The 27,351-nt window shown below is 44.1% G+C and overlaps 1 long non-coding RNA gene across 1 annotated transcript; it reads right to left on the reverse strand.

Moving 5' to 3' along the window:
* On the reverse strand, nucleotides 1-27,013 carry LOC126108975 (uncharacterized). The gene is made up of 4 exons (XR_007523670.1): nucleotides 26,919-27,013; nucleotides 26,739-26,832; nucleotides 2,218-2,348; nucleotides 1-71 (listed from the first exon to the last, which is right to left on the reverse strand). It is a non-coding gene; the product is annotated as an uncharacterized LOC126108975 (long non-coding RNA).
* Nucleotides 27,014-27,351: the final 338 nt, after the last annotated feature.

A 27,351-nucleotide genomic window follows, 5' to 3' on the forward strand; every position in this document is an offset into this window, starting at 1 on the left:
CGCCTACTCCCCATTCGGAAGAAACCTATGCCTTCCACGAGACCTGGCAAAAACCACTACCAGTCCGCATCCTGTTAGGATCAAATAGATCATATCATTAGTATGTATTACAATATGAGACTGAGCTAACACATGGAAGTATATTGTTAAGAAAAACAATACCCCATGAAAACAGCCCAGTTTACAAATGAACGTGCCCTGAAGTGGTGCTGTGGATGCCTTAATCCTTCCGCTGCTATGGGCCTGTATACATATCTTGCTACACCACTCCCCAGATGTTGTGGAGATGTATACAAGCACTGCTTGTGTTTTCCTGCAGTGCTGTGCACATCCAAATGCATCCTGAGCTGCCTACCTCTCACTGCTACAAATGTGTTACTTCCGTATCGTGGTGAATGACAAAATTGAGTACTTATCTTACAATCTGCCTCACTGCTCGCTATCAGTTGTGAAAAACCTCATTTCCATATCTTGAACTGTTTATGAGAAATGATAATTGTTATGACCTCACAATTTGCAATGTGCAAAGGTGTGAATGGGGACATCGTGCACAACTGTCCTTCATAAATAAAACCCAATTACTCTAGAATGGTATCATTCAGCACTATTTTAAATAAAATTCACTACAATGTATGAGGTAAGACCAACCATATACAAATTTTGTGCAATGCATTTTTACCTTTGAAAATTCTATAAAATTTTGTGCAATGTTTGTTTACTTAACTGGATGCAGTGCAGTAAAGTATAATGGATAACGAAAATGAATTCAGTCCTTTATTGAGTGAAGATAGACTGTAGGATGTGCAAAAATCAAATTTCTTTAGTTTTCAAAAAATCAGATAAGTTTTTCATATCTGCTGGAACGCCATCTCTCAGCACAGGCACCAGCTTTTGGTGAGCAGTACAGCAGTAATGAAAGCTGGAATGCAAGGAACACCTCTGTAGCAGTGGGTCTATTAGCACTTGGTACTAATAGACCGTACAGTAATGTCTCGACCACATCTCGCAGTCCAAAATGATCTGTGTACAACATTTCAATGTGTAAGCACTCTATGGAGGATCTGATGCGTCATTTCAGATGAGAATCACTACCTCAAATCCCACACTTAAACATATCTCATTTCATTCCACAATTCATTTGCAATAAACCGCTTACCGTGTTGTCGAAATTACGTTAAAAATGAGTTGAACCAAGTGATGAACATTTTGTAATCTTGCAGATTAGATTTTACATTCCCAAATCATCTCGTCTCCAGATTCCACATAACCAGGCCAATGACCGCACACTTTCTTACCGACTACTCTTCATATTCCTTTCAATTCATTACTAATTCTCGAATAGCTTGTCGATTTCATCATAAAAAACCAGCACAGATGTGAAGATATAAATAGCAGTTACCCTACACCAATTCTTCCTACAGCTTAGGGCCCATGTCGATCACAGTTAGCAGTCAGTCAGTCCAAATACTATCTAATTGAGACAAGAATTTCATAAAGGCCATCTTGACATACAGTACAAGCTGCACTTCAAAGTCATTTATTTGTCAGACTGGTATTCAGACATTTAGCCAATCAAAAATGGCACCTGATAAAACAAATGCTTGCGTATCAACTTCTATAACGCATGACATTATATACAGTAGAGACAGAAGATGTGGCTCTAGAAAACATGGAACCCCTCGAGTATCTATCGATACAAATACAAAATAAAGTTGCCTGCTGCAGTTTGTATGTTTGGACTAATCTCAGAACTACGGTAGGAATTTTGATATGGTTTCCACTAATAGACTCATTCACAAGAATGGTTACGGTATGTAATTTATAAATATTTTTTGACAACTGGCTATGAAAACTACTCCACTAACATCTATATCCAGGCGGCTGAAACTTCACACCTGGTGTACGCGTTTCAAGTTGGCAGTGTTACCAATTTAATAAATGGAGAGTGAGAAACAGGAGGTGCTAACCAGGGGGGTGCAAACCCATCCTAATGCAGCAATTGCTGCCAGATGTGACACGAAGTTCCGGTGTTGCCAGTTTTGTTTTTTGAGAGCATAACCAACCTGCACCGTGTACCACGGGCTCGCATGGTACTGTGCTTTGTTATGCTGTGGTTTAGAAAATTCTGATACTTAGAAAATACCAATAAAGAAGAAACACACAATAACAGCATTATTTTATATACATTACATATTATGTGATCTCAGAAATACTTACGATTATGAACGTCACGAATGCCTCCAACAAGTTTGCAATTATTGCCAATAGCCAATCACATGACTACAACTCTAGCTGACTCTTGACCTCACCACCACTGCAATCATTTTGACTTAGTGGTGGCAATATACCTAAGAAACAGAAGGAAAAAAAAATAGATGTATGCATTACATTACATTAAGCTACGGGCAACAAAAAATTAGACAAAATGAAAATTAAGTATAAAATACTTCACTGAAACTTAAGTTACAAAACTTAGTTCAAAAATTGGATGACTTTCAAATCATCCTGCTTCAGCATACATAAGCAGCAGAAACAGCCCTGATGTGTGCCCTGCAAGAGTCCACATCATAGACAATGTTTTGACTACCGTCCTCCAGTTCTTTTCTTAGTGATGTTGGGACCCACTTTTTAAAATCAAGTTTGAGGGCACCTCCATGGATCAGTAGCTACTCTCCTATTTGTAAATGTACTAGTTTCTTACAACCATTGTTGTTGTCATATTAAAATAGTATGTGATATCATAATTACGATATAGGGACTGACAGTGACATTCTGTTCTCAATATGTGTGTGTATCCTGACAGATTTGAAAGTGGCTTAGTACTGAAACTTCTTTTACATCCAAATGGTAAGAATGGTGTAGACAAACATTTCCGCAGATCACCATTAAGAACTTTGTGTGTGGGGGGCTGTTTTTGACATTGTGGTTATCTTTATTTTTTAGAGTGTACCTTCTCCTTGATTCTGTAAAGCTGTGAATCATATTCAGCAGTTTGTCCTTGTCTGTCTGGCTTTAACTGTTATTTTTAAATCTCGCCTGATGCAAATCACAATCTTCGCACATTCTCTACCTCTGGTGGCTTGAAAGAACTTAATTCTTCACAGTACTAATTATTTCCATTTTCTGGCAATAAATTCTTTGTGTATGACGACATCACTGCAATGCTGTAGGCAAAAGCCGCTCATTTTTCTTTATTTAATCAGTGACAAGGTATTTATATGTTGGGTTTTTTCTCTACCATAAAGGCTGTCATAGTAGATGGAAAAAATCTGTTTTACAACATTAACATAAGTCTGTTCTGGCATTTTTGTTTGTTGTAGTTCTTTCCCCAGATCAATTTTCGTAGTACCTCTCGTTGACGGTATTTTAGACAAATCACCACAACGGTATTTGAAATGGCACAGGTGTTCAAAAATATCACCTTCCACACATTTGTTATCATTAAATTATAAAATAGCAGTGCAAAATATTCTGTTTCGATTTTTGGGGACCATTCCACTTTTAAAATGAGGTTTTCACTAGGCAGTCAACAGTGTGTTGGTATGAAACTTCCTGGCAAATTAAAACTGTGATTTCCAAGTTTTGCAGCTGCTATGAAGTTTGGAAGCTAGGCAATTAGGTACTGGTGGAAGTGAAGCTGTGAGGACAAGTCACAAGTCGTGCTTGGGTAGTCAGTTGGTAGAAAACTTGCCCTCAAAAGGGGAATGTCCCGAGTTCGAGTCTCAGTCCGGCAAACTGTTTTAATCTGCCGCCATATCACTGCCACCACTGATTTCGTATGCAGTCATGTGAAGATGGTACATAAGGAACAACAACTATTAAGGACTTCTTGTTACAATAGCAGAGTTAAAAAGTCTGTTGCACGAGACTCATGTGGAAGCAACTTGTGGAGAAAAAAGGTCAAACATGTCAAAAAACGTATCTGAGCAGCATAGACAATGACATCAGTGACCATGAATAGCAAATGATTTGTCTCAGTGATACCAACAAAGACTGTTTTGGCACTGATTCTAGCAACATGGACAGTGGGGAGCCGGATGGAATTTCACCATTGTGACTAAAAACTGGCAAGCGAAAAACTACAAATAAAGGTTATTTATTGCTTCATTGTCATCATAAAACCTAGAGAGAGAAGTTACTATTATTTATTTAATAAACTATCTACTGTATTGTTTTCAAGATATTGGTCATCAAATGCTTATTTACTTCTTCACTGAAAGTGTTCGCTTCATCATCATCATCATCATCATCATCATCATCATCATCATCATCATTATTATACATATATTATTATGTACTTGTTTATTTGCTGTCATTGAAGTAGCAACTTAAAAATGAAAAATTCTTATATACACTGTTACTGTTTAATCTGCGAGCACTCACTGTACTTTGCTCACAGAAATTCTGAGACATTCTGCATTCTGTCAACAATCCCTAGTGTTCTCATGGGTTTTACCCATCCTCCGACCCACACAAACTGTCATCGTAAGGTCAGTATGCAGGTGCCGCTAGCAGAGGTCATCAGGTTGGGCCGGTCATCGCTGTGCAGCATTTAGCTCATTCCGTAAGTGTCGACGTAAGTATATACACTCCTGGAAATGGAAAAAAGAACACATTGACACCGGTGTGTCAGACCCACCATACTTGCTCCGGACACTGCGAGAGGGCTGTACAAGCAATGATCACACGCACGGCACAGCGCACACACCAGGAACCGCGGTGTTGGCCGTCGAATGGCGCTAGCTGCGCAGCATTTATGCACCGCCGCCGTCAGTGTCAGCCAGTTTGCCGTGGCATACGGAGCTCCATCGCTGTCTTTAGCACTGGTAGCATGCCGCGACAGCGTGGACGTGAACCGTATGTGCAGTTGACGGACTTTGAGCGAGGGTGTATAGTGGGCATGTGGGAGGCCGGGTGGACGTACCGCCGAATTGCTCAACACGTGGAGCGTGAGGTCTCCACAGTACATCGATGTTGTCGCCAGTGGTCGGCGGAAGGTGCACATGCCCGTCGACCTGGGACTGGACCGCAGCTACGCACGGATGCACGCCAAGACCGTAGGATCCTACGCAGTGCCGTAGGGGACCGCACCGCCACTTCCCAGCAAATTAGGGACACTGTTGCTCCTGGGGTATCGGCGAGGACCATTCGCAACCGTCTCCATGAAGCTGGGCTACGGTCCCGCACACCGTTAGGCCGTCTTCTGCTCACGCCCCAACATCGTGCAGCCCGCCTCCAGTGGTGTCGCGACAGGCATGAATGGAGGGGCGAATGGAGACGTGTCGTCTTCAGCGATGAGAGTCACTTCTGCCTTGGTGCCAATGATGGTCGTATGCGTGTTTGGCGCCGTGCAGGTGAGCGCCACAATCAGGACTGCATACGACCGAGGCACACAGGGCCAACACCCGGCATCATGGTGTGGGGAGCGATCTCCTACACTGGCCGTACACCACCGGGGATCGTCGAGGGGACACTGAATAGTGCACGGTACATCCAAACCGTCATCGAACCCATCGTTCTACCATTCCTAGACCGGCAAGGGAACTTGCTGTTCCAACAGGACAATGCACGTCCGCATGTATCCCGTGCCACCCAACGTGCTCTAGAAGGTGTAAGTCAACTACCCTGGCCAGCAAGATCTCCGGATCTGTCCACCATTGAGCATGTTTGGGACTGGATGAAGCGTCGTCTCACGCGGTCTGCACGTCCGGCACGAACGCTGGTCCAACTGAGGCGCCAGGTGGAAATGGCATGGCAAGCCGTTCCACAGGACTACATCCAGCATCTCTACGATCGTCTCCATGGGAGAATAGCAGCCTGCATTGCTGCGAAAGGTGGATATACGCTGTACTAGTGCCGACATTGTGCATGCTCTGTTGCCTGTGTCTATGTGCCTGTGGTTCAGTCAGTGTGATCATGTGATGTATCTGACCCCAGGAATGTGTCAATAAAGTTTCCCCTTCCTGGGACAATGAATTCACGGTGTTCTTATTTCAATTTCCAAGAGTGTATTTCACTATTCATATGTCATTTTGTGTGTACTGCTCTTTGTTTACTGTGTTTGTATTATTTACAATGCTAAGTATATCAGAAGTGAATAAATTAACATTTTTTTTTGATTTTTATAGATATACGGACAAGAAGATACTGAAGTAGCATCAGTTAGAGCCAATAATACTGAAAGTGACAGACAGCAAACACAATGACCACTGTACCAAGACAGAACAGTCATCAGAAGAAGATCAAGAGAGGTTTTTCATCCAACCACTATGTCAGTTGTTTCAATCAAGCAAAGAGACAAACAGGGGAAAGTTACAATCCAGGTCATTCCAATGTGAAGACATGCTCTCATAATATTGGTAGACAAAGGGTAAAAGCTAAGGCAAAACATTCCAAAAATATCATGGACTGTTTTATCGTTTCAGCACGTGAAGAAATGCTGACTGACAGTTACATACATCAATATTCGCATTAGAAAAATCGAAAATCTAATCGTGTGCGTGTGTGTGCGTGCGCGTGTGTGTGTGTGCGCACGTGCTTGCATTATTAAAATGTACCATTTGAATGTACAAGAAGTGTGGGAAAAAGACGGCACAGCTCTCAATCTCCTGACATTTTTTGAGCTGTTATGAGCAGTACTAGATAACCGAATTATCGGTGAGAAAATTTAACGATCCATGAAACATAGTAAGCATTTTGACATCGCTGTATGTTCTGTATGTACGTAGCAAATAAACCAGCCAAATGGTATGTCAAACCATTCTAACAAGGGAACCTCCCCATCGCACCCCCCTCAGATTTAGTTATAAGTTGGCACAGTCGATAGGCCTTGAAAAACTGAAGACAGATCAACCGAGAAAACGGGAAGAAGTTGTGTGGAACTATGAAATAAGCAGAATATACAAACTGTGTAGTCCATGTGCAAGATACGCTACATCAAGGACAATGTGACTTCAGTAGAGCCGTGGTCCCGTGGTTAGCGTGAGCAGCTGCGGAACGAGAGGTCCATGGTTCAAGTCTTCCCACAAGTGAGAAGTTTAATTTCTTATTTTCAGTTTATGTGACAAACTCTTATGTTTTCATCACTTTTTGGGAGTGATTATCACATCCACAAGAAAACCTAAATCGGGCAAGGTAGAAGAATCTTTATACCCATTCGCCAAGTGTACAAGTTAGGCGGGTCGACAACATATTCCTGTCATGTGACGCGCATGCCATCACCAGTGTCGTATAGAATATCAGACGTGTTTTCCTGTGGAGGACTTGGTTAACCTATGACCTTGCGATCAAATGTTTTCGGTTCCCATTGGAGAGGCACGTCCTTTCGTCTACTAATCACACGGTTTTGCGGTGCGGTCGCAAAACACAACCACTAAACTCATCACAGTGAACACAAGACGTCAATAAACGAACAGACAGATCATAAGTTTGCGAAAATAAAGAAAGAAAACTTTTCACCCGAGGGAAGACTTGAACCAAGGACCTCTCGTTTCGCAGCTGCTCACGCTAACCACAGCGCTCCTGAGCTTACACTCTCCTTGATGTTGCATATCTTGCTCGTGGACTACTCAGTTTGTATATTTTGCTTATTTTTTCATAGTTCCACACAACTTCTTCCTGTTTTCTCGATTGATCTGTGTTCAGTTTTTCAAGGCCTATCCACTGAGCCAACTTATAACTAAATCTGAGGGGGTTGCGATGGGGAGATTCCCTTGTAAGATGCAAAAAACATGTGTTCATTGTCAAACATTTGTGTAATGAACATGCTGTAACATTGCGCGATATACGCAGAGCTCAGATATGACACAAAAATTAAAGTAGGAAATACTCTTTTTTCAAATTTTTTAAAACTGCCTTAGAAGATTGTAAATTTTGATTGTCCTCAGATTATTACCAACAATACAGATACACTTTTGTACTGCAAATAAATATCTCGACTAGTAAAATATAAGTTTTCTTATTATAAAAATACACAAATTTACACATACTATGTCCATTACAGACTGCTTGTGGAGAGTGAGCAAATTGCTCAGGCAGAACTACTCGGAATCACCCACACGAGATAGATATAAAGCCTGAGTATAGCATCACGCCGGTCCAAGCTACCAGCAATGTCCTACAAGACCTGAGACGCAGGATACATTTTTTCGTACAGAATGTTTTAATGGTATATGGAGAGAAATGTGGAAAACGTCACAGTGTCACATGCAAAATGTAGTCACGCCGGACAGTGCTAGTAGTCGGGCCTGCTGGCATGCAGCCAAATTTCGAATATACCTCACGTTGCAGTCAGGTTGACTGTATGTTGCAGTTCCCATCACTGTCACAAGATTTCACTCCATATGCTAATTAAAATAGGACATACAGTAAAATCCTTTACATAAATCTCTGGGGACCCACACTTTTTTCCTTAAATTGGGCTTTTCCCACAGTACACATGAAGTGACAGAATGACAATTCAAGCATGTTCAGGTGATGGCAGCATGTTCGGGTGATGTAAGTTCTATTTAATTACAAATTACCAATCTCCACTGCTAAAAATTTAAATGCAGCAAACATACAATTATTACACTTTCCACAGAACACGCCCTTTATTTTTAAAAAATTGGCCAGGTGTGACTTGGGAGTCTCAGAAAGAGTACCAAATGAACACTCATGTACAGACAATTCACTCATTCCACCCCAGCATCTTTATGGCTTTTGCCTGTTAACACTGATATTGGAAAAATATCAGTCCCAGGACTTGAGACTTTCAAGAATGTTTTAATTGTATTCCTGACATCACATAACAAATGACTATTTTTGTATGATAAAATTACAAAGCAACAATTTTTCCTTTGGTTGTACTGTGAAACCTTGCTTCCTTCCAAATTCGTATTTCCAGGTCAATGGGAAGAATCCTATATGTTTTAACGAGTGAGTTTAGACATACCAAAATATGCAACAAATGGCCGCATCTTTTGGTTCCATTGACTTCAAAGCTATACTTTTTTTTTACACCACCAAGGGACTGTATATCTTAGTAGGTGACAATTTCAGCTTCATGTGTCTACCTGTTCATGAGAAAAAGGGTTTTTAATTTTTTTTTTTTTTTTTTTTTTTTTTTTTTTTTTTTGTGGTTTTAGGGCGCACAACTTCAATGGTCATTAGCGCCCTGACTACTCTAAAAATGCACCGCGAGGCACAAGTTGACAACAACAACTAAAAGGGAAAACACGATAAAAGACAGACTGACAGGCATAGGATTAAAAAACAGCATCATCAAATGTCCTTAGCAAGGTGTGTCAAATTGATAAAACAAAGAACACGAGCAGCTGCTCGTGGGTCATCCGCTAAAACGGCATCGAAAGTAATAGGCAGGTTAAGATCGAGGCGCAGTTGGTTAAGATCGGGACAGGACATTAAAATGTGTCTAATCGTCAGCAAGTGCCCACATGGGCAGAACGGCGCCGGCGCAGCCGTCAGCAGATGGCGATGGCTGAACCGGCAGTGTCCAATCCTTAACCTTGCTAAAACGACCTCCTCCCGCCGAGAAGGGCGTGAGGAGGACGTCCAAGCCACGGGAAGAGGTTTTAAGGCCCGAAGCTTGTTGTCGGTAAGTGCAGCCCAATCGGCATGCCACAGCGACACAACGCGCCGACAAATGACCCTGCTAAGATCGGACGAAGGGACACAACAAGAAGCTGTCCGAGGCTGGAGGACCGCAGCCTTGGCCGCGGCATCTGCAGCTTCGTTCCCAGGGATACCGACATGGCCGGGAACCCACATAAAGCTAACCGGCGGACCGACGTCCACCAGCCGCTGAAGGGAGCGTTGGATCCGGTGTACGAAAGGGTGAACCGGGTACGGATCACTGAGGCTCTGGATGGCGCTCAGGGAATCTGAGCAGATGACATAAGCAGAATGTCGGTGGCGGCAGATGTAAAGAACAGCCTGGTAGAGGGCAAAGAGCTCAGCTGTGAAGACCGAACAATGGTCATGGAGCCGGTATTGGAAACTTTGTGCCCCGACTATAAAGGAACACCCAACCCCGTCATTGGTCTTAGAGCCATCTGTATAAATGAAAGTCATGGTGATGAACTTCGAACGAAGTTCCAAAAAACGGGAGTGGTAGACCGAACTGGGGGTGACCTCTTTTGGGAGCGAGCTGAGGTCAAGGTGAACGCGGACCTGAGCCTGGAGCCAAGGTGGCGTGTGGCTCTCGCCCACTCGAAAGGTTGCAGGGAGTGAAAAATGAAGGTGTTGAAGGAGGCGACGAAAGCGAACTCCAGGGGGTAGCAGGGCAGAGACATACAACCCGTATTGACGGTCGAGAGAGTCGTCAAAAAAGGAACGATAAGACGGATGGTCGGGCATTGACAGTAGCCGACAGGCATACCGACAAAGCAGTATATCGCGCCGGTAAGTGAGCGGCAATTCGCCAGCGTCAGCATGAAGACTCTCTACGGGACTGGTATAAAATGCTCCGATCGCAAGTCGTAAACCCCGATGTTGTATGGAGTTGAGGCGGCGTAAGATGGATGGCCGTGCAGAGGAGTATACAAAGCTCCCATAATCCAGCTTGGAGCGGACGATCGACCGATATAGACGAAGTAGGACGGTTCGATCCGCTCCCCACGACATACCACTGAGAACACGGAGGACATTTAAAGAACGGGTACAACGGGCGGCCAAATATGACACATGTGGAGACCAGCTAAGTTTCCTGTCAAAGGTAAGGCCTAAAAATTTGGTTGTCTCCACGATTGGGAGAGCAACGGGACCAAGTCGTAAGGACGGTGGGAGAAACTCTTTGTAGCGCCAGAAGTTAATACAGACCGTCTTCTCGGCAGAAAAACGGAAGCCATTGGCGACACTCCAGGAGTAAAGACGGTCAAGAGAACGCTGAAGACAGCGCTCCAGGACACGTGTACGCTGCGCGCTGCAATAGATGGTAAAATCGTCCACAAAAAGGGAGCCTGATACATCAGCTGGGAGGCAATCCATTATTGGATTGATCGCGATGGCGAACAGAGCGACGCTCAAAACTGAGCCCTGTGGCACCCCATTCTCCTGGCGAAAGGTGTCGGACAGGACAGAACCCACACGTACCCTGAACTGTCGATCCATTAAAAAGGAACGAATAAAAAGAGGGAGGCGACCGCGAAGGCCCCATGTATGCATGGTGCGGAGAATGCCCGCCCTCCAACAGGTGTCGTAAGCCTTCTCCAAATCAAAGAACACAGCCGCGGTCGGGCGCTTCCGCAAGAAGTTATTCATAATGAAGGTCGACAAGGTAACCAGATGGTCAACAGCAGAGCGGCGCCTACGAAATCCACATTGTACATTTGTAAGTAGGCGTCGAGACTCAAGCAGCCAAACCAATCGAGAGTTAACCATTCGCTCCATCACTTTACAGACACAGCTGGTAAGTGAGATAGGTCGATAACTGGAAGGCAAGTGCTTGTCCTTCCCCGGCTTAGGAATCGGGACAACAATAGACTCGCGCCAGCATGCGGGAACATGTCCCTCAATCCAGATGCGATTGTATGTACGAAGAAGAAAACCTTTACCCGCAGGAGAAAGGTTCTTCAGCATCTGAATATGAATAAAATCAGGCCCTGGAGCGGAGGACCGTGATCGGCCAAGTGCGGTTTCGAGTTCCCGCATGGTGAATGGGGCATTATAACTTTCACAATTCGAGGAGCAAAAGTCAGGTGGCCTAGCCTCCTCTGCCTGTTTGCGGGGGAGGAAGGCAGGGTGGTAATGAGCGGAGCTCGAAACCTCGGCGAAAAAGCGGCCGAAGGCATTGGAGACAGCCTCAGGGGCCACAAGGACTTCATTCGCGACCTTCAAGCCAGAAACTGGGGAGTGGACCTTAGTGCCAGATAGCCGGCGCAGGCTACCCCAGACAACAGAAGAAGGAGTAAAACTGTTGAAGGTGCTTGTGAAAGCAGCCCAGCTGGCTTTCTTGCTTTCGTTAATAATACGACGACACTGAGCACGTAATCGTTTATAATTAATACAATTCGCCACTGTAGGGTGGCGTTTAAAGGTGCGTAAAGCACGTCGACGAGCACGTAAAGCGTCTCTACATGCTGCAGTCCACCAGGGGACCGGTACACGACGTGGAGAAGAAGTAGGGTGAGGGATGGAATATTCAGCAGCAGCGAGTATGACTTCCGTGAGGTGTGCGACCTGACGATCGCAGCTTGTGAAGGTTTGATCCTGAAAGGTCGCCCTGGAAGAGAAGAGCCCCCAGTCTGCCTTGGAGATGGTCCAACTAGAGGAGAATGGAGAGGGAGTATGCTGCAGGAGATGGAGAACACACGGGAAGTGGTCGCTCGAATATGTATCAGCAAGTGCATACCACTCAAACCGGCGTGCATGTTGGGGAGTACATATAGAGAGGTCTAAATGGGAATAGGTGTGAGATGTGTCCGAAAGAAAAGTAGGGGCGCCAGTATTGAGGCAGACAAGATTGAGCTGGTTGAAAAGGTCTGCTAACAAGGAGCCCCTCGGGCAGGAGGCTGGAGAACCCCAAAGGGGATGGTGGGCATTGAAGTCTCCAGTTAACAAAAACTGGTGCAGGTAGCTGAGCAATAAGTTGCATCATGTCTGCCCTGGTAACGGCAGATGACGATGGAGTGTAAACGGTACAAAAGGAAAACGTAAAAGTGGGGAGAGTAATGCGGATGGCAACTGCCTGCAGGCCGGTGTGCAACGTGATGGGATCGTAGTAAATATCATCCCGGACCAGCAACATAACCCCTCCATGAGCTGGGATACCTACCATAGGGGGTAGGTCAAAACGCACAGAGGTGTAGTGTGCCAAGGCAATGTGATCGCATGGGCGTAGCGTCGTTTCCTGGAGGGCTACGACGAGCGGACGATGCAAGCGGAGCAGCAACTTCAAGTCCTCTCGGTTGGAGCGAATGCTGCGAATATTCCAGTGAATAAGTGCCATCGTAAGAAAAGGAAGATGAGAGAAGGGGTCACCTCGAAGGCCGCTTAGGGCCTGGCTTCGAGCGAGCACTGCCGCCGCTATCAGTAGGCGGACAGTCATCGTCCATGGGGTCTATAGGGTCATCGGCCATCTCGGGAGGATGGCCGGGAGGGGGAGCTTCCTCCGCCGGTGAACGGCCAGATGTACGGCTACCGGCGGTGCGGCCAGGCGAAACGGATGACGGCCTGGGGCGGCAACCGCTGGGTGGCGCAGGAGAAGAGATGCGCCGTGGCGGGGAAGGAGAACTGTGCTTCCTATGCGCCTTTTTGGAAGGACGTTTGGTGGAAGTATCGGTCGAAGGCTGGGAGGTCGAGGGACAGAGGAAGTCTGCACGGGATGGTTCCTTCTTGAAGGACCGTGCATCTGACTTCGGTGTCTTCGACTTAGCAGAAGCTGAGGAAGTGGCTGGTGTCTGTGGTGTGATGGGAGGAAGAGGAGACGTCGACCGCGCGATCTTAGCACTGGCCGAACGGACGACCGTGGTGCTGAAGGTCAGATCGCATGTCTGGGTTGCGACCTCCCGGGTAGTCCGAGGAGAGGCGAGGACAGTACTATATTTCCCCGCTGGGAGCAGCGTGGGCTTCCTACTAGCCAATAGCTTGCGAGCAGCCGAGGTTGACACTTTCTCTTTGACACGAATTTCTTGGATGCAACGTTCGTCCTTATAGACAGGACAGTCGCGGGAGGATGCGGCATGGTCACCCTGACAGTTCACACAATGAGGAGACGGAGGTGGACAGTCACCCTCATGGGCATCCCTGCCACAAGTGACACATTTAGCCGCATTGGAACAAGACTGTCGAGTGTGATTGAAACGCTGACACTGGTAGCAGCGCGTAGGTGTCGGGACATAGGGGCGAACAGAAATAACCTCGTAGCCCGCCTTGATGCGCGATGGCAGCTTAACACTATCGAAGGTCAAGAAGAGTGTCCGGGTCGGTACAAGGTCGTTGTTGACCTTTTTCATGACCCGATGGACAGCCGTCACGCCCTGCTCAGCGAGGAAAGATTGAAGCTCCTCGTCAGTCAATCCGTCGAGGGAGCTAGTATACACTACACCACGAGACGAATTCAAAGTTCGGTGGGCCTCCACCCGGACAGGGAACGTGTATAGGAGGGTGGCCCGAAGCAGTTTTTGTGCCTGAAAGGCATTCTCAGTTTCTAGTAATAAGGTGCCGTTACGCAACCTGGTACAAGATTTGACAGATCCAGCTATGGCATCAACGCCCTTCTGAATAACAAAAGGGTTGACAGAGGAAAAATCCTTTCCGTCCTCAGTGCGAGAAACTACGAGGAACTGTGGGGCAGGCGGTAGTACTTTTGTCACTGTTGGCTGGTCACGTTTCCGTTTTTGGGTCGAAGTCGAAAGCGATGGAGTAGAATCCATTGCGGAGGAATCCCCCATGATTGCCAGCGTCTCCGATGGCGCGCTCCTTCCTTGTGGGGACCCTCTCAGAGGGCACTCCCGCCTTAGGTGAATGTTTACACCTCAGGTCACACCTCCCGAGAAACAGACGGAGGGACCAATCGGCATGGTCAGAAGGTATCAGCTCAGGCAATCACCCCTCCCCGGGCCTGGCCTTTACCAGGGGGTACGCGCGTGCCTTACATGTCTACCCAGGGCGGGGACTTACGCGTTACCCCGTCACCGGCTACGCGTGCGAACGCGTGGGTCGGCCTTCAGACACGCACAGGGAGGAAGGAAGAAGAGGAAAAAGAAGAGAGAGAGGGAGAAAGAGGACAGACTGTCTCAAACGCCGAGGCGGAGACCAGAGAAGGCAAGGAGAAGAAGGCAATGAGAAGGCAAGGAGAAAAAGGCAATGAGAAGGCAAGGAGAAAAAGGCAATGAGAAAAAGGCAATGAGAAGGCGAGGAGAAAAAGGCAATGAGAAGGCAAGGAGAAAAAGGCAATGAGAAGGCAAGGAGAAAAAGGCAATGAGAAGGCAAGGAGAAAAAGGCAATGAGAAGGCAAGGAGAAAAAGGCAATGAGAAGGCAAGGAGAAGTCAAGGGAAAGAGTAAGGAAGACAGTGAGGTGGAGAAGAGCAAAGAAAGGGACCAACAAAAGGAAGGAAGAAACGAGAAGTTTAAAACCAAAAAGACCACGATTATAGGTCGTGAAGATCGTCCGTCTCCGGACGCAGGCGCTAACTACCCCCGTGAGGGGGATGGACTCCTTTTAGTCGCCTCTTACGACAGGCAGGAATACCTCGGGCCTATTCTAATCCCCGGACCCGCAGGGGGGGGGTGGGTTTTTAATTGTCGGACAGTGAGAAACAGACAACAAAGTGATCCTGTAAGGGATTCGTTTTTATCAATTGAGGTATGGAATCCTAAAAAAAATTAAGCAGTCTAGTTTGTTTCATCTTTCCAGCATATCGCCGTGAGATTGTTCTGGAACAATTTCATGTTCAACTGCAACTGATGTACCACAGCTAGCCTTTGTGTAACAATTTAACAGTCTGTTGTGTTACAAAATTCCATGCAGCAACAAACAAACGCATATCCTGCAGTAACCTGAATCTTATCACTGCCTTCTTCTCAAAGAATGGAACTGACTTCTACACAACTACTACTCTGTACTTGTTTTTATCAGAGTGTATTTGCCAACACCCAGATGACGTGCAGTTCAGAGGAAGGAATACATGATCTACACTCCTCAGAAATTGTGTTTCATTGACATGTACAGGGCATAGGTCAACAATAAGTACAATTTTGCTTCCTGTTGCCCATATATTTGCACATCATCATCATCATGGACAGTTTCCAGCCTCTGACCAGGTCTGTATGGAACATAGGCCTCTATTGTCATCTGTCTTGCCACCATCTCTCCGTCTTCACCTTGATCCAATCTTCTTTCCCCTGGATGCATTCCTCTACTCCTTTCAGCCACCTGTCTCTGTCTTCCTCTTGGTCTGTTTCCTTCCAGTTTCATCTTGTGTATCCTCCTGGGTATCCTCTTCTCCTCCATTCTCTTAAAGTGTCCATACCATCTCTGTCTTGATTTCTCTATCTCCTCCTGTAATGGTTCCACCTTCATTAACTCTATGATCCTCTCATTTCTTAACCTGCCCCTTTGTCACTCGAATACTGTTTCTCAAGAATTCCATCTCACTAGCTTGTACTTTGCTTTTCTCTCTTCCTTTCATAACCCAGGTTTCTGATGCATATGTTGTAACATAGTATGACTGGTAGATAACGTTTTTACTGATTTGGGTTACATCCTTGCTCCACATCAGGCTTCTGACACACTTCCGAAATGCTTCTGCTTTTCTCCCCTGCTCGTTTATTTCTGTTTTTCCATCTTTCTGTATCAGGCTTCCTAGGTACCTGAAACTCAACTCTCCTCGATTGTTCCTCACCAATTGCTATTCCAGCTGTTCTCTCTTTTCTTGTTGTGATAATCATCTCACTCTTACTTATACTAAATTTCATCCCACATTCTTGTACTGTTTGTTCCCATATGTCCAACTGCTCTTTTACTTCCTCCTCCTCATTCCCTCAAATCATCAGATCATCTGCAAACACCATAGCTTTCATCTTTCCTTCATCAGTTACTTGTGCTACTGTACTCATTATATCATCCATCACTACAATGAAGAGTAATGGTGAATGTGCACTTCCCTGCCTCAAGCCATTCTTCTGTTCAAACCAAACTGAACTCACTCCTCCTACTTTCACACAGCTCACACGTCCAAATAATCTGTTTTGCCACTACTCTGTTCTCCAGGGCTTTCCACACTTTACTTCTACACTTTTTCCATGTCCACGAAGGACATTAGTAGATCTATTCCATATTCAGCATGCTGTTCCTGCAGTTGTCTTACAGCAAAAATTATATCCACCGTGGACATTCCTGTTCTGAAGCTATGTTGCTCTTCCCTCATTCTTCCTTCTAATTTTGCCCGAATTCGTGCTTCCAAAATTTACTCAAAAGAATGCTTCCATTTCTCAGCTGTTGAATATGTTTCAGTAGAATATTTTCCATGTTATTGAATGAAGGCACATGAATGTTCTTCGCTTATGGATCCACAGGAATTGTTAGCTTTGATATTTAAGAACACTTCCTTATTTTTTAGCTCTACCCCGGACAAGTTTCCCGGCCACAGATACATACTGTTACCCATACAAAGCCAGGGTGAGTCACTCGTTTAATCAAATACGCACACACTGGAGCACTCAACACAAGAGTTTCACAAGACAAGAATTGTGTGTCACTAAATAATTTAAACACAGGTCCCACACACATTTTCTTAAATGAAGGTGCACACTTTATTTCATCTTTAGAAGACTAATGTTCAATTATCACTAACAAATTAACCTAACTTCCTAACCTACAGGCAATACACGTATTTAGACATTGTGACAACACACTGCAGCATATCAGATACCACCGTTCCAATGGTCGACATGGTAATGTCATTGGTGAAGTGAAATTCGAAGTACAAACTCCATGACAACTAAACACACAGATGCTGAACTGAGATGTGATAAAGCAGGATATTACAATTTTAGCAAATTTCACATAATCGACACATTGAGTAGCAAGATAAGAACATTACAGAAACAGGCAGCCGAGCTTCTGGTAAACAAACTTTTCTTTAAAACTAAGATTCACACAGGTCTGAAAATGGAAAATTCACAATTATTCATTACCCTTTTGACTCATAGCAAAGAAAATGGTCTTCAGATGCAACAACTATTCAAAACCTGAAAATTGATCAGGCAACATACTAGGAGTGGATAATTTAACTAATGAGTGTAAAGAAAATGGAATGCAGGGGACAGAACACGTAGCCAGGTGAAAAGACATCAGGTGGACAAAGACAGATCTCCATCGAGTTCTGGTGTGTACAAAAAGCTTGAGATGGAACACTGGTAGACAACACTAGACAAAGAGCAATATGGGTGTGTAGCTGGAGTGGATAATGGAAGGAAAGATACAAAGAGGGCTTTTATCCACTGGTGGAAACCGAACACCAATTCACATACATTGGTACCTGGATACAATTCCTCTACATCCATACTCCACAAGCCACCTTAGAGTGTGTTCCTCTGGTAGCACTCTTACCTCCCACTTTCCTGTTCCAATTCCAAACGGTGCCCATCAGATGCAATGCCACCTTTGAAGGCAGCCTTGTCATACACCAACTCTACTGGTATCAATGCATAGCTTTATATGTCCACATGACAAACAGCTGACTACCAGAACTAATGTGCAACACCAAGCTGTAGTCAAGAACAAAGTTGACCACACAGAGTTCAACAAGCTTTGTGACATGGGCTGCCTGGATCCTCCCCTCCACTACCAGCTTTACCAAACTATACAGGTAATTGTTACCCTCCTCTTATCAGTCTCCATTAATGAAGTGTCTCCACATCTGTCACCCAACAATCTGCCCTTCCTCTGTCCCCACCAAAGATATCATCGTGCATCAAACCACACCAGCTTTAGTACCCGTAGATCATATCTCTGCCCAAGCACCTGCCACCTCCCTAATGCATTCACAGCCAGTAAACATGCTGCCCTCCTCAAGAGTCACTAAATGCCCGCCCCCACCTCTCCTATTGCCTCTTTCCCCCTCTACCCACTCACTTGACAAACCCCCACCCCTCTCCAGTCCACCTGCTGAAATAGCAATACTCACATTGTGTGCCCAGACAGCACAATGTGTGTGTGTGTGTGTGTGTGTGTGTGTGTGTGTGTGTGTGTGTGAGGGAGGGAGGGAGAGATGGGGCGGGGGGAGGGGGGAAGGGAGGGAGGGAGAGATGGGGCAGGGACAAAAGAAAATTTGTATCAAGGCCAGAATTCAAAGCTGGATCTCCTGCACACTAGGCAGGAACACTTACCACACAAATCCCGATTTCTTCCATCTAAAATGAGTTCGGTAATGCACCTTGGAATATATATATTTGGTTAAATTCTGTGATCATTGCCTTCAGTAACAATCAGCTCTGCAATATAGGAAGATGTAGCCAGCTGACACATGCTCGATGCACCAGTTAACACTGTGAGCAGTGCAAAACTAACCCTTTGAATGCTGGGGATGTGTTAACTCTTCATTCCCCGCCGTTCCCCTGGCATGCGTGAAACATATAAGTGTGGGTTTTCCCTACAGCACTAAGATTATGTTGACGTGTACCGCGCCACCAGCCTTTCCACCACTAGGGACGAGTTTAGGCGCGCTGAGTCACAGCCACCTGAGCACTACAGACGCGGTAAACACACAGAGCTGTCTTTCCGTGCTGCTCTTCCAGTAGCTGTTCAGTGGTCTGACTGCATAGTTCAAGAGTGCACATATGTTTGTTGCTGTGTTCCCTCTTTTGAAAATTCGACTTCGATCCCTGTATTTCAGTCAGTTTTCTTGTTTTCTATGTGAGAAATGTTACATCGCCGTGGTTGCACAGATAAAGAAATCCTGAATATACTAAGAGACAGTGAGTGCGAATTATCTGTCATTGCTAGCAGCGATGAGTCTTCAACAGAATCTCGAAGCTGTAGTCCTCAGCCCTTTACATAAGAGGGGAGAGCAGGAATTACAGTCAGCAGTTCCTCTGAATCCAAGGAATCAGAAAGTGACACTGAAACGGTTTGGAGAAGAGCGCAATAAAGTGACACTTATGACTGGAAATAAACTGATTTCAAGCTGTCAAAATGTTACTTCGATGACTCAAGATCAGGACACAAATGTCAATTAGATACTGACCCAAGCATTCTTTCATTTTTTGTTATACTTATGGCGGCAGATGAAACATATCGTTTTTACATTTACGCAAGAGAAAATACTACAGAATCTGTAAATTCTCGACTGTTAAACTGGAAAGACCTGGATTTGAGGAAATGTATTGTTTTGTTGGTGTTAGCCTTCTAATGGCGCAAGTTAAGAAGTTAAAATTAAGCGATTATTGGTCCAGACACGTTTGAACACACCAATTTTCAGTGAAATTATGTCATGAGACCGTTTTGTCTACTTCTGAGAATGTTATACTTCAGTGATAGCTCAGAGTACTGGAGGTGACAGTCTATTTAAAATTAGGACGATTGTTAAAGTTCTTAAGACATTTTGTAATTCATTTCGCCCACATCACAAGCTCTGTATAGACTAAAGTATCTTGCTGTTCAAAAGACTTATCTTTTAAGGAATTTATTCCGACCAAGCAAAATAGATTAGGAATAAAGACATTTGTACTGTGTGACTGTCAGAGTGGGTATACTTTGGATTTTATTGTATATATACACCCAACAACAGAAATTGGGTTCCACAATTTGGGGAAAAGTGACGACGTAGTGGCAACACTTATGGGACCGTATTTGGAACAGGGTCATATTCTGTATGTCGATAATTGGTACTCCATCCGGAACCAGTTCCTCTGGCTTCCCAACAATGGAACAGCCGCATAAGGAACTGTTTGTAAGAATAGATGTAACATGCCAAACTGCACTAGGAGAAACTGAGTTTAAGTCCACTGACAAGGTCCTTGCTATCAAGTGGTGCGATACGAGGTGTACATGTTTGTCACAAGTCGCACAACACAAATGGTTGAAACAGAGAAAACTGACAGACATACTGATGAAAAAATAAAGAAACTGCAATGTATTGTAGCTTACAATTCGAGTATGGGTGCAGCTGACCTTTGTGCCATGTTACTGAGCGCAGTGGGATCAGTGCGTAAGACTATGAAATGGTATAAAAAAACATTTTTTTCACATTGCGGATTTGTAAATTCTTAATGCTCATGCTCTCCACCAGTCGGTAACAGGGCGAAAAATGGCACTCACAGTTTCACCTTTCTCTCTTAAGGGAGATTGTAGAAAAACATGCTACAGAATGGAGAAAAGCTGGTAGGGGAAGGCACTATGACAACAAGAATTCTCCGAGATTCATAGGGAGACATTTTCCGGCTGTTATTGTGAGTAAACATTCGCAGAAAAGTATGCTAATATCCAGATGCGTGGTTTGCACGAAACAAAGTGCACTGGGAAACTAGATACCAATGCAAAACTTGTGACGTTCTATTATGTGTTGCACCCTGCTTTGAGACTTATCATACAAAGAAGCATTACTAATCATTGAGAACTAAATCTGAGAAAATTTGACACTTTTGAATGAATTACTAAAAAAAGGCAAAAATGTAAAAAAATATAAACCTAATTTTATGTTCGCCAGTGTCGGTCCAAAGCCTGGATTGAGAAGAAGGATGGGAAATAGATGCAACAGGTGTAAAATTATTCGAATGAGGCCTGAGTACTTCATATGGCAAATGTAATTACATCGAGTACATTGCACTAGTATAACAAAACACATACGATACATTTAAATTATTAACATGTAACATGGACAATTATATTCTTTTATCCTTAGTAGTCAAATAGATATCACACTCGGTCTACTTGTACAAAACCTGTTTTCCATAACATTTAAATGTCTCTGATCAAACTCATTGTTCTGGGGAAGGGGGGCGGGGGGCTTAAAATTTGTTGTTCAAATGAAACTAGCTTTGAAGCATCAATAGAAAATAGTATTAGTAAAAGAAGTATCAAATATAGAAAGTTTTATTCCTTGTTGTGCTGTCAATCTATTGCACTGTACATTTCATTTTCATCATGCATTCACTCTACTAGATATGCAAATCCAAAGTTTACACTGTTCTCAGGCCTGATTTTTGCGCCCAACTTTCATTCCAGTTATACAGCTACGTATGTTTTACAGAGCATAGTTTTTTTTAGCAAAATCAGAATGAAAATAACACATTTGACATTTTTACAAAATCTTCAATTTTGCACTTAATTAATTCAGTACTGTAAAAAGTGCTACAGAAATGAAACTTTATACTTATGTACCTTGTGTTCTTAGGCTACTACCTGCCAAGTTTCATGTTCGTCATAGCATTAGTTCAGGAGATGCAAGAAACCAAATTTCAAAATTTTTTTGAGTGCCTACATTTTTGGCCTACAATTTTCTGGCTCAATATTGCTGGTAAAATTCTTTTCATTATTATTCTTAAGAGAACACATGAAATTTTACAAGACAGCCAAATTTGATTTCTGTACAAACTATTGCCCGAGGTATTACAGCTCGAAGTCGCCATAAATTCACACTAGCTCTGTACGAGACTTAATCAACCGAGAAGTATTCGGGCACAGGGCGGATCGGGCAGCGCAGGCTGATCCGGTCCCGGCACACAGCTCAGTAGCCGCATTACACCGCGCCAAGCAGATGGTGCGTCTCCAGCAGTCAAAGGACTAATAATTATGGAGGGGCGAATTTGGATTGAGGAGAGAGATGTGCTAGGGTAGTCTGTGCAGTGGTGTAAGGCTACTGTGCCAAGGTGGCACTTAGCACATCAACCCAGCGTCGAGTCTCGACTGTGGTATAAGTTTTCATTCGTCACTTCAGTCCTCGTATGTCACAGATGTTTGAGACTTCAAAAGGTCTCTGGAACAGTGTACTTTCACTAGCTAGTTCTCTTACTCTTTTGTGAATGCCTGTCAACAACTCAACACTTCTGCTATTTGGTAGATGCTCTCCTTAATTATTTACACATTACATTTTGTAGTAATTAATTCTTTATTATTTCTCACTTAATTCATCACAACAGTAAATAAATGATGTTAAATGAAGGACATCATTACTGGACAGACACAGTACAAGTAATACGGTACCAATAGAGATTATCGTTTCACCCCAACACTTCCTATTTGCAGGCGAAACACTGGACAAAAATGTCGCTGCATCTCCTCGCAACCCGAAAGTACTCTAGTTTCGACCTGTGATCGATATCGGTATACGAGATGTGAGAGCATTCTATTGTGAGTGCTACTGTGACTCAACACAATACAGCACACGAGGGGATCTGCTGGGTTTATGAACTAGCCTGCAAAACAGGTCTGACCTGTCCTATGTAACTAGAATAAAGTAGTTGTAAGAATGGACTGGTGGGGTAAAGTCTAAATCGGGGCCAGCGGCAGTCATGGTGGAGCTTATCTACTGCTCATAGGTCAGCAATGCCTCAGTTTCGTATCCAATGGGAAGATACTTTAAAATAACCACTGAGACATGAGAACATAGGCAACATATTTCTAGTACTGAAACTGAAATCTGTCTCGCTTCCTGTTTACTAATCCTCCTCCGTGACAATGCTCCCATGATTTAATGAAAAAACATCGATCCACTTGCTGTGCACACGCAGATTGATTGCAGCAGAGAAATGCCCCCCCCCCCCCCTGCACAAATAATTGTGGGTTACGACACTGTCCTTGCATTGCATTTATAATCTCACTTAATGCAATGTCTCAATTTCTCTTCCAAATGTATTCAATACACGTCATCTGTTTGCTGCTCTCTCATCCCAACACAAAAAGTTGACACCTTTTGTTCTCCCATTCCTCATGGCACGCACTGACAACATTCCTGCGCAAAATATCTCACTGGCACTGTTCTAGACTTATCAGATTAGTGTTTTGAATAAATTAATCATAAGTATTTAAACTGAACTACTTGGCCACATATCTCATAACACACAATAAATGGAACATTCCAAGACTGTCTCTTACAGTTATCTTAATGAGTGTGAAACATTGAGCAGAGGGGAAGAGAAGAATTAATCGTTTTCCGAAAGGATGCTACCGTCAGAAGCTGGATTCTTTGGCATGCATTTCTGTTTAGTACTCTGTATATGTACCTGTAAAAAGAGAACCCTTAAGGATAATTTTGTTTGCCTGTCTGTATAAAAACCCCATGGAACAGACAAAAAAATGCGGGTGAAATCTTATGGGACTTAACTGCAAAGGTCATCAGTCCCTAAGCTTACACACTACTTAACCTAAATTATCCTAAGGGCAAACACACACCCATGCCCAAGGGAGAACTCAAACCTCTGCCGGGACCAGTCGCACAGTCCACAACTGCAGTGCCTTAGACCACTCGGCTAATCCCGCGTGGCGAGGAACAGACAGATGAATCATGGTACAGTCCATGGTTCCTTGGCAATGTAAAAATTTGTAGCTTCTCAGTCAATACAATCAAAAGAGGCCATTTACACCTCATGTGTTGATCCTAAGAAACTACTTAATCAAAACCTATTCAGTACCTCCAGCTGACCTGCAATCATGAAATACGCCAAAACACTGTTTTACAGAATAATTTGTAATTATACCACAACAAGAATTTTTTTTAGCTTTTCTTATCTGACTGTCTCCATTCAGGCACCCGTTAAGAACCTCCCTCTCTCAGAAACACGTAGAGAAGCATTAAGTTGAAATTTGTTACTTAGGTCTAAGGTCCCTTGGCAGTGTAAAAACTGTAAGCTTATAATCCAATGAAATAAGATACGGCCATTTATGTCACATATTTCAATACTTGCAAACTCACTCATCAAAACCTATAGGGGACTTTCTGTTGAGCCAGAATCATGAAATTTGTCAAGAAGCAAGTTTTAAAAGCACACATAAATGAAAAAATCTTAAGTGTTAATCTGCAATTGTATCACACAAAATATTTTTTTTGTCATTTGCTGTCTGTCCACCTATTACAATTCCTTTTTTGCAGGAACAGGTAGAGGTATGAAGTTGAAATTTATGTCATTCTATGGTGCCTTGGAGATGATGAAACATAAAATTCTAAGTTGATGCAATCAAAAGATATGACAATTTATGTCACATTTTTATACTCACAAAGTTACGCATAAAAACCTGTTGACCTATAATCATGAAACTTAGCACAAAGCATACGAAAAAAGGGTTTGATCCTTTATCTGACTTTGGACTTACTAGGTTTGATAGACTAACAGGTCGAGGGACCGATGTACTGCCAATATCAATGTCGATAACAGGCAAAAAATTGCCGAGATTCTAGATTCATGGGATGGATGAACTATATAGATACTTATATATCTAAAAACAAAGATGATGTGACTTACCAAACGAAAGTGCTGGCAGGTCAATACACACACACACACACACACACACACACACACACACACAAAATTCAAGCTTTCGCAACAAACGGTTGCTTCATCAGGAAAGAGGGAAGGAGAGGGAAAGACGAAAGGATGTGGGTTTTAAGGGAGAGCGTAAGGAGTCATTCCAATCCCGGGAGCAGAAAAGACTGACCTTAGGGGGAAAAAAGGACAGGTATACACTCGCGCGCGCGCGCGCACACACACACACATATACATCCACACATACACAGACATAAGCAGACATTTGTAAAGGCAAAGAGTTTGGGCAGAGATGTCAGTCGAGGCGGAAGTACAGAGGCAAAGATGATGTTGAAAGACAGGTGAGGTATGAGTGGCGGAAAATTGAAATTAGAAATTAGCGGAAATTGAGGCCTGGTGGATAACGAGAAGAGAGGATATACTGAAGGGCAAGTTCCCATCTCTGGAGTTCTGACAGGTTGGTGTTAGTGGGAAGTATCCAGATAACCCGGACGGTGTAACACTGTGCCAAGATGAGCTGGCCGTGCATCAAGACATGTTTAGCCACAGGGTGATCCTCACTACCAACAAACACTGTCTGCCTGTGTCCATTCGTGCAAATGGACTGTTTGTTGCTGGTCATTCCCACATAGAATGCTTCACAGTGTAGGCAGGTCAGTTGGTAAATGATGTGGGTGCTTTCACACGTGGCTCTGCCTTTGATCGTGTACGCCTTCCGGTTTACAGGACTGGAGTAGGTGGTGGTGGTGGGAGGGTGCATGGGACAGGTTTTACACTGGGGGCGGTTACAAGGGTAGGAGCCAGAGGGTAGGGAAGGTGGTTTGGGGATTTCATAGGGATGAACTCAGAGGTTACAAAGGTTAGGTGGACGGTGGAAAGACACTCTTGGTTGAGTGGGGAGGATTTCATGAAGGATGGATCTCATTTCAGGGCAGGATTTGAGGAAGTCGTATCCCTGCTGGAGAGCCACATTCAGAGTCTGATCCAGTCCCGGAAAGTATCCTGTCACAAGTGGGGCACTTTTAGGGTTCTTCTGTGGGAGGTTCTGGGTTTGAGGAGATGAAGTGGCTCTGGTTATTTGCTTCTGTACCAGGTAGGGAGGGTAGTTGCGCGATGCAAAAGCTGTTCTCAGGTTGTTTGTGTAATGGTTCAGGGATTCCGGACTGGAGCAGATTCGTTTACCACGAAGACCTAGGCTGTAGGGAAGGGACCGTTTGATGTGGAATGGGTGGCAGCTGTCATAATGGAGGTACTGTTGCTTATTGGTGGGTTTGATGTGGACGGACGTGTGAAGCTGGCCATTGGACAGGTGGAGGCCAACGTCAAGGAAAGTGGCACGGGATTTGGAGTAGGACCAGGTGAATCTGATGGAACCAAAGGAGTTGAGGTTGGAGAGGAAATTCTGGAGTTGTTCTTCACTGAGTCCAGATCATGAAAATGTCATCAACAAATCTGTACCAAACTTTGGCTTGGCAGGCCTGGGTAACCAAGAAGGCTTCCTATAAGCGACCCATGAATAGGTTGGTGTACAAGGGGGCCTTTCTGGCACCCATGGCTGTTCCCTTTAATTGTTGGTATGTCTGGCCTTCGAAAGTGAAGAAGTTGTGGGTCAGGATGAAGCTGGCTAAGGTAATGAGGAAAGAGGTTTTAGGTAGGGTGGCAGGTGATCGGTGTGAAAGGAAGTCCGTGTGAAAGGAGTATATAGTATATAGATACTTAATTACATTTGTAGGGAACCCTTAGAGAGCAAGTCCTACTCTCACGTAGCCAATTTTTAACAAAGATACATGTAGGCATCTATAGTGTTTCTACTAACCTTCAAAATAAGCTTCCTCTAACAGTCTATGGGATCTTACTGGTCACTATCTCAAGCAGAAATTGGTATAGCTCAGCCTGCTCATCAAGTGCATCTAGAAACAAACAAGACCAAATATCACATTAGTAATCCATGCACGCAATCTTGTTGGTTGTTAGATGTAGGAGAACTACTACTTACACATTCTCTCCCCTCAATGACCGGCATCAAGCCCCACAAACTTTTGTTGGAGAAAGGGCTCCACATATTCAACTGTCATTCATTATCAAGTGCACCTTCAAGCAGACAAGAACACAGGACATTAATGCAAATGTGCAATTTCTTTGTTTGTGTGTGTTTTAGAAGAATAATAGCCTACAAAGAACTACTACTACTACTCACATAAGTACTCCCTGACAACTGCACACATCCACCATGATCTTGCTGCAGAGAATGAGGTTGGTTCAACAGAGATCTCTTGCACATCACCACTAATGATGGTGATAAACTGTGTCAGAGTAGAATTGATTGCTACTGGACTCTGTTGCAGCACAAGATCCATCCCCATTGCCTCAAGCTCATTCTACAACAGTCAAACGAAAGGCCTAACATTACATAACTGCACACATGCACT

The sequence above is a fragment of the Schistocerca cancellata genome, chromosome 11 (genome assembly GCF_023864275.1).
Source record: "Schistocerca cancellata isolate TAMUIC-IGC-003103 chromosome 11, iqSchCanc2.1, whole genome shotgun sequence".
NCBI classification, from domain to species: domain Eukaryota; kingdom Metazoa; phylum Arthropoda; class Insecta; order Orthoptera; family Acrididae; genus Schistocerca; species Schistocerca cancellata.